Here is a 13,243-nt window from a genome sequence, read left to right as displayed (position 1 = left end):
ACTGGGGACTGGGTTTCCCACCAAGATTCTCAGAGCAAACAGCGCACATCACCCTGTTTCACTGAGTTTGTGACGTATTTTTCCTCCTCCATGCTGCAGGTTAGCAATTTTCATGGTGAGGAGTATGTGTGTGTGTGTGTGTGTGGGTGTGTGTGTGTGTGTACACATAGAGGCCCCAGGTCAATGTCAATTCCTTTTGTGTGTGTGCATGTGTGTGTGTGTGCATGTGTGCATGTGTGCATGTGTGCATGTGTGTGTGTGTGTGTGTGTGTGCATGTGTGTGTGTGTGCATGTGTGAATGCAGAGAGGCCCTAGGTCAATGTCAATTCCTCTACTACTCTCTCTAGTTTTTTGAGACAAGGTCTCTCCCTGAACCTGGGGTTTGCTCTTTTGGCCAATGAGGTCTCAGGGTTGACCTATGTTCCTCTTTCCCAGATGCACCCTCTGTGCACAACTCTAACACGGGTACTAGAGATCCAAACTCCGGTCTTTGTGCTTACGCAGCAAGTACTTTACACATTGGCCATCTCCTGACCTCTGTTCTAGGAAATAGTTTAATTAGAGAATTACATGAATGGTCTGTTCTGTGCTTTGGTACACAGACCCAGGCAGCTACCCTGCATCCATAAAGGCTGGCTCATGTCCAGCTGTGGTGATCCTTGTCTATGACTTACTCTGGCCCTTTTTTAAAAAAAAAAATATTGATTTTTTTGTGTGTGAATTTTGCATCATACACCCACATCCCACTCATTTCCCCATCTCTCCAACTACACCCTTCACCATCGCAACTTCCCCCCAAAAGAATACAAACAAGCAAAAGATTTTGCTGCTGAGGTGTGGCACAGTGTGTCACACAATACACCCTTTTGCCCAAACAGCTTTACTTGCAGATGTTCATTGGAATAAGTCATTGGTCTGACTTCTGCTGCACTATCAATACTGGTTCCTCACCGGGATTCCTCTTGGATATCCTGTTGTCGCCCTGTGTCATGGAGATCCTGCAGCTTTGGTTCTGCAGAACCAGCCCCTTCCTACGCTCCAACAGCTCATCAATGAGGTAAATGTAGGGGTGAGCCAACTCAGAGCCCTGGATCGGGGTCTGGGTGGTAGCTGAATTGATCAGTCGGACAGCTCTCCCATGCTTATGCATCAGGGACAGCTCTCCAGCACCAGCCAGGTGAGGGACAGGGCCTGCTCTCCCAAGTGCTGCAGCCAGTGTGGGTCAGTGACAGCTTTTCTGCTATCAAACCCTCAGGGCCAGCTCTGCCATGCTGTCTGGGTGAGAGGTGGAGCCAGCTCTCCCAAGTGTGGCAGCTAGTGAGGGGTGGGGCCGGCTCGGCACAGACCTTGGACATAACTTGGCCCCAGGTGGTTGTCAGCAGAGGTTCTGTCTGCCACTTAGGTCTTGTTCACCAATTGGTTTTTGAGTAGTCAGTAAAGAAAGCCGGGGGGCCAATTACTGAATGGAAGGTATAGGTGGAACTTCCGGGTACCAGGAGGAAAAGGAGATAGGAAAGAGAGACAGGATTTTCTGCCATGTTTTGGAGGAAAGAGAATGTTGCTATGATGTAAGGCCTTGGGACAGCTAGGACCTGTGGCCTCCACTACGGGTGGATGGTCAAGGAGGTTGGTGGGGGCTAGCTGATACAAGCCACTAAGTTTAGGACAGGAGAAGAAACGGAGATGATAATTGATAAGGACATGCCTTTCCAGGCTGGAGATTCTGTGCCCAGCAATTTGTGCCTAGCCAGCAAGTTCTAAAATAATAAAGCTGTCTGTGTGTCCTTTATCCATGGATTCTAGGGTCTCAGGAATGGGCTGGTAAAGAGAAGCAGAGTCAGTGCTGGCGGCACTGATCCCAGAACTAAGCTGGGTGGAGCAAAAGGGAACCTAGAGGAGCTAGTAATGCTGCAGCTCCCGTGGAAAGATGTAACGTAACGGGATCTTTCAAAACTGCAGGCACCAAGTGGCAGCCCAAACCAGGGATGTTCATGCATGGCCTTTGGTAGTAACATGGGCCACAGACATCCACACCTACACCCTGCTTTACAGAACCATGGATCCAGACGTGGCCTTCAATGGCAACACAGGCTGGGACCTTACTATGGCCTAAGGTAGCATCTCAGGCTTCTCACATCAGGTTGCTCCTCGCTATCCTCAAGTCTCGAGTCCTACATCTCTTCATTGTGCACACACTTTCTCTTTCCCGTCCACTTACTTGCTCTCTTAGTGGCACTCAGGTCTTCTGTGTGTCTTCTGAGCGGTTCTAGGCAAGGGGCAATTTTTTAATTTTTATTTTATGTATATGTGTGTTTTTACCAGCATATGTGCTTGCACACCATGTATAAATAGTGTCTCTGGAAGCCACAAGAGGGGATAAGATCTCTCTGAACTGAAGTTACACATAGTTGTAAGCTGCCATGTGACCCGTTAAAAATGAGCCGGGTCCTCTGCAAGAAAAACAAGTGCTCTTAATACTGGGCCATCTCTTCATGCCCAAAATACATGATATGTCAAAGTTTCTATTATCTAACAGTCTATTTCTGTGATCATATCTTGAACTAACAACCTTAGTGTATTACTCCAAGTATCTTTTTTTTTTTAATTCAATACAGCTTGCTGAAAATCATCTTTATTTCCTCATTGGTATCTTTCATAACAAAAGAAAATAAGTTGTGCAAGTCAATTACGATGTTGAAATATAGACACAAATGGATGTTTAGAAATGTAGAGAATCCCCCACTTAACAATGCTCAATTTAGAATCTTCACCTTTTACCCTACTTAAGTGTTATTGAAATAGTTTAAAATTACACTTTCTTTTTTATTCTAGAATGTCAGTTGCTTATTACATCTGATTTTTAGAAATTGATCACAACAAATGGCATACAGTCATCTTAGTAATATAGTATACAAAAATAACAACTGGATTTCTGAGAATCTGCATTTCTCTGCAATTCCTGAGTAGCTCCAATTTATGCTACTTTAGGCATCAGTGTTTACTCTGGGGTTTAGACTCAGTCTTTGGAAGCAGTATGTGCTAAAACTTAGCCATCATTTGTGTGTCTACCATCAAGGCTTCAAGGATCACGACTCCTCTCACATGGCCTTTTCCTTGAACGTTTGCCTCCGATTTGTTTGCTACCACTCAGCTGAATTTTTTTAAAGACCTGGGCCAGAGGTTGCTATTGAATACATACTGAAGTCAGACAATCCAAGGCCATTGTTATGCTAAACTTAGGTTATATATAGAAACCTATAGATATTTTCACAATTGGTTTTACCTCCTTCCTGGGAACATATTCAAGAAACAAAACTGGCTTACTGGTCTGACTCAGCTCTTCTCGTTCAGAATTCTCTATTCACAGTAGAACAGAGTGTGGGATGTGGAAAATCAGCATCCCCCTTTCCTTCTTTTACATTGCAAGTAAAGTTCACTAACCTGAATAAAGCTCCCATCCACTAAATGTCAACCAGGAAAGTGGATGCTGTAAAACTAGTGTGATCAGACACAATCATCACTCAGAGAGGACGGCAGCAAAGGAATATAATTAGGCTATAGTCTTAAATGTGCAATCTAGTTCAAGATGCCTTGACTCACGACATTGGTAGCATGGAGTAACGAATGGTTCCTTGATCAGTTGCCTCATACCCATAGCACTTCACTTTGAATTCTCCATAAGAACAACACTTTTGCTCATCCAGGTGGTCAAGGCTATAAACCAGATGGCTAGACTTATTACAGTTGCAGCAACCTTTCCTCTCTCTTGGACTGTTTGCAGTTCTTGGCAATATGGCTCTGTCTACCACAGTTCTAGCAGGCATCTTCCAGAGGATCACAGTCCTTGGCAAAATAACCAGCCTACCACGTTGCTACGAGCATTCTGGAAGAGAAGAGAAAGTAATGTCGAAAGCAATACTATTGTTCTTCATTCCATGACTCAAGCCTCCACCAATAGGGCACCAGTCTAAACGAGTGTGATTCTCCAGCTGCAGTGAGTCAGGATGGGAATCCTGATTGGATAGTTGTGGAATCTTTTTTTTTTTAATATTATAAATTATTTTACTTTTTGGTTATACTTTTATTCTGGACGCTTATCCAAAATATTGTTTTTAAAAGTCCTTTGGATGCTATGGGGTAATGGCTCGTCCTTTAATCTCAGCACACAGGAGGCAGAGGCAGGCTGATCTCTGAGTTGGAGGACAGGCCAGTCCACAGAGGACGTTCCAGAACAGTCAGGGCTACACAGAGAAACCTTGTCTCAAAAAAAAGAAAGTCATATGGAAGCTTACCGACTGTGGCAGAAGCTTTCTTTCTATATTATAATGAAACCCAAACTCCTGTCTTCTAGAAGAGCATTTAGTGCTCCTAACTACTGAGTTATCCCTCCATCACCACCCCCAGGGCTACAATCTTAAAGAAAACTGATGTGCTTTCTCCCAGCCAGTAACTCAACCAGTTATAGTTCCCATGCTAGACAGATAGTAGGACAGACAGACAGAGTTAAAATGGAGTTACCTTTAGCCCTATATGGTAGCATTTGTCTTTAATCCCAGCACTTGGGAGATAAAAGCAGGCAGATCCCTGAGTTCAAGGCCAGTCTGTTCTACAAAGCAAATCCCAGGATAACCAAGGCAACACATAGAAACCCTGTCTTGAAAAACAAGAACAAACAAGCAAAAAAAAAAAAAAAAAAAAAAAAAAACGAGCAGGCTTCTAAAAGGGTAACACCCCTTCTAAACCTCTCAGGCAAACAAATAAAAATCTCGGTGCTGGAAATGGGTTTCGTCTTTTGGAGCTGTTGGCCAGTGGGATCCCATAGATTCCAAGACACTACAGACTATTGTCAGTGTTACTGACTATCCTCCAGAACATAATGGTAAGACCCAATTGCTGAAGACACCACATACTTGAGAGATAGAACATGGAGAAAATCAAGCTGGTACTGAGAAGCTTCATCACACTCACTAGCCTCCATAGTGTTAGAAGGTACTATGCATGCTACAGAAAGAAAAGTAACCAAGAATCTTATCCAGTTGTGAACTCTGCAAGGTATATAATGGCATATGGCAAGTGACCTGGCAAGATATGCCTACTGGTACAAGAAAAGCACTAGAATCATGAAAGTAACCAACTATTCTGATTAGATTTAAGCCTTGCTTCATGAGATGAAACTCATACCTGACACCATTGTTGGACCAAATATCTGCGTCTAAACAAGTCATAGGCTCTAGGTGAGAACCTATTATTATTCTGCTAATCGGACTGCTAATTAATCTGACTCCTACTCCTTATCTATACATCCATGCATTAACGAATCTCTGATCCCTCATCAGAGATGCTTTTATTTGTAGTAGATGGTGATTAGCACAGAGACCCACAACTGGTCTAGGTACACATAGTAAGAGACCACAAAATACTTAGCCCTACAATATACCCACTCTTCCCAAAACTCAGAGATCAATGTAGAAGTGGGGATAGAAGGGGCATAAGAGCCAGAGGCAGAGGATGACCATAAGGGAACAGTATCATCCAAGACACAGCAGGGAAGCTATACACATAAACTCAGCAGTTGCTTACAGCATGTACAAGACTTGTGCTCAAGCCAGACCAAATCTTAATATAGAGAAAGGAGGTGGGCATGAATTTGAACCTCTAGCTAGCTGAGAGGCTATTAACAATTGATAGCTACTGGGATAGGGAAAGCCAGTTTTCTTGTAGAGTGTAACCCCTAGGAGGCTGGAGAGTAACCTAGAGTAACCAGTTCAGTTCTCAGCACCCATATCAGGCAGCACATACCTCTGGCCTCCATAGTCATTTGTTCTCACATACACATATGCACATGTTTTGGGTTTTGTTTTGTTTTTTAAATATAGCCCTGGTAGACAAGCCATACTTCAGTAGAACAACACACATCGAAGAATAAATATATTGGCAGCATAGATGGAATTTGATGCATGTAAAAAGAAGAGGAAACAAAATTGGGTAGCTAGAAATGGGGAACTGAGGGATAAATCCTATCAAATCACATTGTATGGAATTATCAAAGAACTAGTAATGAGAGAGGGGGAGAAGGAGGGAGGGAGATCATGTAAGTGGTTTGTAGTGGTTTGAATTAAAATGGCCCCCATAAGCTCATCTATTTGAATAGTTGGTCCCCAGTGAGTGGAACTATTGAGGAAACATTAGGAGGTGTGGCTTTGTCGTGAGTCACTGGAGGGTGTCCTTTGAGGTTTCACAAGCCCACACCATGCTCAGTTCCTTCTCTCTACTTGATCCTTGTAGAGCCATGAGCCATAGCTCCAGGTGTCTGCCTTCCTGCCCACTGCCATGCTCCTCACCATGACAGCCATGACTCTAACCTTTAGAAACATGAGCCCCAAGTCAAATGTTTTCTTTTATAAACTGCTTTGTTTTAGTGTTTTACCATAGCAATGTAAAAGTAACTAAGACAGCATCCAAACCAGCATTCTGTTTTTCCCCTTACTGTCAGTCAAGTCTCCAAGGAGAGTTACTGTTAGGAACTTATATATCGGCTTCTTTAATATTTCCTCTACCAGTCATGCCATTTACTGGAATGGGTCGACATTTTGGTGACTGTGTGGCTTACCTTACAGATTAGGGAACATTTCTTCCTCCAGAGACTCTTTTTTCAGGATGTGCACTGGTAAGTTCAGCTTCTGGAGTCTCTACAGCCTCTCTGGTCAAATCAGAAATTTAGGGCTCCTTTAGATGGATTTTGTCATGTGGGTGGATCCCTTCTATCTTCACAAAGAAAGAAGACAAGTCCTGCCCTTTTAGCCATGCATTCTGTTTGACCTCCAGGTTTTGGCCCTTGAACAACCAAAAGGACAGTTTCACCAGACAGCACAAGCAGCGAAGGTTTATTTTAACCTTCACATAACATTCAGACAAAGGTTAGACAAAAATAAACAGTTTTTTTTAAATTAACATGAAATTAGCTGTTGAGTGTTTTGACTCTTCCATATATAAATATTAATATCTTATTAATATAGAAGTGATTTGCAAGCCATAGCTTCAAAAGATTATTAACTCTGAAAAATAAAACATCCTATTAGATGAACCTGAAGTACAAGAGGAAATTATTTTCTTATGTCATAGTTGGACCCAGGCATCAGCCCAGTACACAGTCTACCCAGGACTCAGCCCAGTGGAATAAGTCCCTCTTATCCAATAGCAACAAAAATGTGAGTTTGCTGGAGATGAGGCTGCTAAAGCCATCCCAGATGAACCTTTCCAACTATATTATTATTCCACTAATATATAAGAAATCAGGATAAATTATTTAAAATATATTCTTTACTTTTGCTTGTAAATTGTTAGAATGGTAAGAATACTGCCAAATGGGCTTCTTGTCCACTTGAGACATCTGCAGCTGGGGAGTCGGTGAAAAGTTGTCTCTTCCTGTGTGAACATGGTGCGGACCAAAGCAAACTACGTCCCAGGAGCCTACAGAAAAGTGGTGGCTTCTCAAGCCCCCAGGAAGGAGCTTGGCTCCTCCTCCTTTGTCAACAATTCTTCCTCAAGTTCGTCGAGAAAAGCTGAAAATAAGTATGCAGGAGGGAACCCAGTCTGTGTGCGCCCAACTCCCAAGTGGCAAATAGGCATCGGGGAATTCTTCAGTCTGTCTCCTAAAGATTCTAAGAAAGAGAACCAGATTCCTGAAGAAGCAGGAAGCAGTGGCTTAGGAAAAGCAAAGAGAAAAGCGTGTCCTTTGCAACCTGATCACAGAGATGATGAAAATGAATAGAACTTACACATCTGAATAATGTCTTCAGTTTACTTACATATTCTAGGATGTAAATTTGGTTAAATGAGTTTGTCCAATTGGCTTGTTGATGAAAAAAAATGAGGCTAGAATTTAACCCTTCAAAAGAAGCCAGCTATAAAAGTGGAGAATTTTCATAATTTGTAAATTTGAATTGCATACTTGAATTTATGTCATATGCTCTTTCTTTTATCTGTTAAGCTTCATCCTAAAAATCAACATTACCTGATGTTCTAATTACTAATCTATTGTCTTTGCTTAGATTTTTGTACTGCCATTTTATGGGCATTGATTATGGAAATAGTGCCATATGGTTATGGCATGTTTGCTTTAAAAATTTGACTTAGTCTTTTTTACAATAAAAAAGTCAATATTAAAAAAAGAATACTGCCAAATTTAGTTATTTACTTCACAGATGTTTGTACATTTAGGTCATATGTCAAGTGTAACTGAAGACTTCTAGTTCAGAACGATGTTCTCACTGTTCAACCATATTTTTTTTTTGTGACGCTAGCTACCAAAAAGGTAGTTTATTGAGATGTTAAGTTGTAAATGGTTTATGTAGATGTTAAGATGTAAGAGTTGTGACATAAATCTCTTTCACTCAACATATGTTTTAGTTATGGTTTCTATTGATGAGACAAACACAATGACCAAAGCAAATTTTGGGAAGGAAAAGGTTTATTTTATCTTAGCATCCAGGGAACAGTCCATCATTGACAAAAGTCATGGAAGAAACTCAAGCAAGGCAGGAACCTGGAGACAGGAGCAGAGGCAGAGGCCATGGAGAAATGCTGCTTACTGGCTTGTTCCCCATTAGTTGCTCAGCCTGCTCTTTTATAGCACCCAGGACTACCTGCTCATGGGTGGTGCTGCGTGCAGTGGCTGCATTCTCCTGCAGTGAAACAGGAATTAAGAAAATATCCCAAAGTCTTGCCTATGGGCCAATCTGATGAAGATATTTTTCTCAATTAAGAATGTTTTTTCCCAGATGACTGTAGCTTGTATCAAGCTGACAAACAATAACAGCAAATCCACAAAGCTCTCAGTTTTACTAAAAAAAAAAAAAAAAAAAAAAAAAAAAAAAAAAATTAGTTCTCTTAAAATTATTTTTCTGTGCTTTTATTTTATGTGTTTGGATAATTTGCCCATGTCTGTGGCTGTGCACTATGTGCATATGGTGCCTTCAGAGGTTAGAAGTGAACATCAGTTCACCGGGAACTGCCGTTATAAATGGGGGTGAGCTACTGTGTGGGTTCTCGGGATCAAACCCAGGTCCTCTGCAAAAGCAGTCACTGCTGAGTCATCGTCCCAGACTCCAAACATTTATTTAATTTACTACCTTAATCCAATCCTTTATTATCTTTTGCCTAAATCAGGGCCACAGAATTTTGTTATCTACTCTTTCTTCAACATATTGTCCTCTCTTCTACTTGAGTGAACTTGTAAAAACCCACATTCTGTCAGCTCCTTATTTAAAATTCTTCCATGGCTTCCCATTTTCTTTAACATCAAATCAGATATTTATCATGATGAATAACCCTGACAATAGTCAGCTCTTTGCCTGCCTTTTTATATTCTTTTCCAGTTGGCTTCCCCAATGTCCACACTTCCACTCTAACTGGTCTTCTCTGGGATTGCCAACCCCTGAGCGTTGACACTCATTTTGTGACCACCATGTGTGTTCATTATTTTTCTGTTGGAAATTGCTATCCTGGATTTTCCATACCTTAAAGGTTTTGTTGTTGTTGTTTGTTTGCTTGCTTGTTTTATAAAGCGGTGTTTCCTTGTATGTATGTATGTATGTATGTATGTATGTATGTATGTATGTGTATTCATGTATCTGTGCATGGGTGGACAAGAAGTTTACCATGGAAAGTATGTGAAGGTCAGAGAACAACTTTGGAGAATTGTTTGAATACTTTGAGCTTTATACAGCTTTTAGTAATCAAATACATTTACCTGCTGAAACCTCTCCCCCATCCTTCCCTTAGGTTTTAGTGACTCTACATTACCCTGCTACTCAACTGTAGTGGATACCATTCATATCTTTGGAATTTCATTACACAACAGCACTGTACAATGTACCCTCAAGAATTCCTCCAGTTTCAAGGAGGTACTTTGTATTTGCCTTTCTGAGAACACTATGCCTTTGCCTAATAACTACCCATTACAGTTTATAACACTTTTTTTTTTAACAATGTTGGTCTTGCTCATCTAACCATGTTCTTTGAGAAAAGAGAATTTAGCTTTTAGATGACTGCTCAAGTCTCAGTATTTGGCCCACAGCCTGGTATCCGGTAGCATTTAATATATATTTTTAATGAACAATGAACAGATTATTTCCACTATAAAGCTTAATTTAAATCATGAAAGAAAGGGTAAAAGCATAGCTAGGCAAATGGACCTCTACATTTCTATTGCTGTACAAACATTTTGCTGCCCACATGTAGGGAAGACAAAGAACTGAAAGTCAAAGACCATCATCTCCGACTCAGTACCTAGACAGAAATATATCCTCAGGTTTGCCCCAAGAGCCTGTTGTTTTCTTTTTCTCTTTTTTCTTTCTTTTTTTTTGGGGGGGGGTGTAACAAATTTTTATTGATGATATTAAAGAACGTAGGGAGGGCTCCCCAAGCCCCTCTTGTTATTATGTGGGTCTGGGATGAAAATTGTGAGGGAGATGCTCAGTGTTGGAAGACCAAGTTGGGACAGAGACTCCTCAGCAACTGAGAGCTTCTCTTTTGCTCTCAGTGTCCTTGCTGGGGTGGCTGGTCCAGGGTTTCTTACTCCTTTGGAGGCCATGTAGATCATGAGGTCCACGACCCTGTTGCTGTAGCTGTATTCATTGTCTTACCAGGAAATGAGCTTTACAAAGCTGTCATTGAGAGCAATGCCAGCCCCAGCATCAAAGGTGGATGAGTGGGAGTTGCTGTTGAAGTTACAGGAGACAATCTGGTCCTCATTGTAGCCCAGGATGCTCTTCAGTGGGCCCTCGGATGCCTGCTCACCATCATCTTGATGTCATTATACTTGTCAGGATTCTCCAGGCAGCATGTCAGACTCACAATGGATTCATTGGGGGTAGGAACATGGAAGGCCATGCCAGTGAGCTTCCCGTTAAGCTCTGGGATGACCTTGCCCACAGCCTTGGTAGCACCAGTGGATGCAGGGATGATGTTCTGGGCAGCCTCACAGTCATCACGCCACAGCTTTCCAGAGGGGCCATCCACAGTCTTCTGAGTAGCAGTGATGGCATGGACCATGGTCATGAGCCTTTCCATGATGCCAAAGTTGCCATGGATGACCTTGGCCAGGAGGATTAACAGTTGGTGGTACAAGAGGCATTGCTGACAATCTTGAGTGAGTTGTCATTCATGGTTCACACCCATCACAAACATTGGAGCATCAGCAGACAGGGTAGAGATGATGACTCTTTTGGCCCTACCCTCCAAGTGGGCCCCAGACTTCTCTATGGTGGTGAAGATGGCAGTAGACATCATAACATACTCAGCACCAGCATCGCCCCATTTGATGTTAACAGGATCTCGCTCCTGGAAGATGGTGATGGGCTTCCTGTTGATGACAACCTTTCCATTCTCAGCCTTGACTGTGACATTGAACTTGTCATGGGTGGAGTCATACGGGAACATACAGACCATGTAGTTGAGGTCAATGAAGGGGTCATTGATGGCAACAATCTCCACTTTGCCAGATGCAGAGTAGAAGGCAGCTCTGATAGCCAGGCGCCCAACATGGCCAAATTCGTTCACACCGACATTCACCATCTTGTCTATGGGACAAGGCTGGCATGGCACAAGAAGATGCTGCTGTCTCTGGAACAGAGAGGATCAGAGAGCCAGAGCCTGCTGTTTTCTTTAGTGATGAATAACTGAGAGTTACTGAACTGCTCGCCACAAAATGAACATCTACTATGTGTTTGTTGAATGTACAAATCCCATCTGGGTCAATAACTTTGTCAGTACTTCAACTGACTACTGCACCAAAGGAGGCAAATTGGGACTCAGGATCTGCCTTAAGCACTGTATTGACTGAGTGTAGAGACTGGGGGGGGGGGGGGATCCAGATTACTCTGCATCTGCAATGATATCTGGCATCAGCCTACCAGTCAGAATTCAATGGAAATACATGTTAGCTGGAAGCTGTTCCACTAACTAAAGCCATATTCCAGTGATCTATAAACACATGTATCTGCAGAAAACAACTGAAAGAACAGGTAAATTCATTAAGATTGCTTCATGATGCCTCAGCCTCCTGCCAATGCCAATCCAAAATGGACAAGGAGTCTCAATCCACTTTGCTTCCTTGTTCAAACACTTACCATCTACTGTAAAAGTCATAGGACTCTCAAATGAATAAACAACTGATTAGCTCTCCCACTGAGTGAGTTCATTAAAAGAAGAGGAAGGGAAGAGTGAATTGTCGTGAGAGATTTATATTGCCTGCTCTGTTGTTTATTCAACTCATTATATGATATCTCTTTCAAAGTGTTTAAGCCAGCAGATTGGAGCAGATGCTTCCAGTGTAACAATTAATGAATATATTAAGGAGCAAAAGACAGATGATAAAGAATTAGGATAGAAATTATTTCAAACATTTGCAAACGGCACCTAAGGTTAATTACAAGGAATTACTTAGTCCATTTCTGGACCACTCAAAGCCACTAACTTCTCTTCCCATCAGGAACAGATGTACAGCCAGGATGCTATGGAAGTGAAGGGATATGGATCAAGATCTCCATAAATAAATGTTCAGGGACTATCATGTATACTATGTGCTACCAATCTCTCTATTAGGTAACATTTAATCTTTCTGTTTGTTTTTTGGTTTGTTGTGTGAACAAATCCCATTTGGGCAATAACTTTCTCAGCACTGCAACTGACCACTGTCCCAAAGGAAGAAAATGTGAGACTCGGGATCTGTCTTAAGCACAGTAGTCACTGAGCAGGGTGATGGGGGGGGGATAGCCAGATCGCTCTGCATCTGTAGTAATATTTGACGTCACACTACCAGACAACATTCACTAGAAAGATGTGTGAGCTAGAAGCAATCCAATTAATGGTTTTCATCACTTAAATATGGAATTCTTGGGTAAGAAGGATGGGAGGAAGGTAAAGAGAGAGAGAGGGAGATAAGGGGGAGAGAGAGACATTTCTATAAGGACTCATTTAGGTGTACGTTAAGATTGAAAAACAGTGTTCCAGTACAAACCGAAAGCCACATTAATGTAGTGCTGTGAACTTTGTAGCTGCAATTCTACTTTAGGGTGAGGAATGCTTGAACTACACATGGATCAACACTGTCTTCTCAGTGGCATCCTCTGCTCAAGCATTTGAACAATAAACCAGATCCATATGACTCTCTGCGAACCAAGAGCTTCGAGGAAGCACTTCCCTAATGAACCAGTGGAACGGCTTCAATTCTGTGGTATAC

At 42.0% G+C, this 13,243-nt stretch overlaps 2 pseudogenes; one reads left to right on the top strand and one right to left on the bottom strand.

The window, feature by feature from the left end:
* Window positions 1-7,435: 7,435 nt before the first annotated feature.
* Window positions 7,436-7,771, top strand: LOC114631296 (annotated as a pseudogene).
* Window positions 7,772-8,409: 638 nt separating this feature from the next.
* Window positions 8,410-11,577, bottom strand: LOC114631616 (annotated as a pseudogene).
* Window positions 11,578-13,243: the final 1,666 nt, after the last annotated feature.

This window comes from Grammomys surdaster, unplaced genomic scaffold (assembly GCF_004785775.1).
Source record: "Grammomys surdaster isolate TR1022 unplaced genomic scaffold, NIH_TR_1.0 97, whole genome shotgun sequence".
Taxonomy (NCBI): Eukaryota; Metazoa; Chordata; class Mammalia; order Rodentia; family Muridae; genus Grammomys; species Grammomys surdaster.
This window is presented reverse-complemented; position numbering and strand designations above follow the sequence as displayed.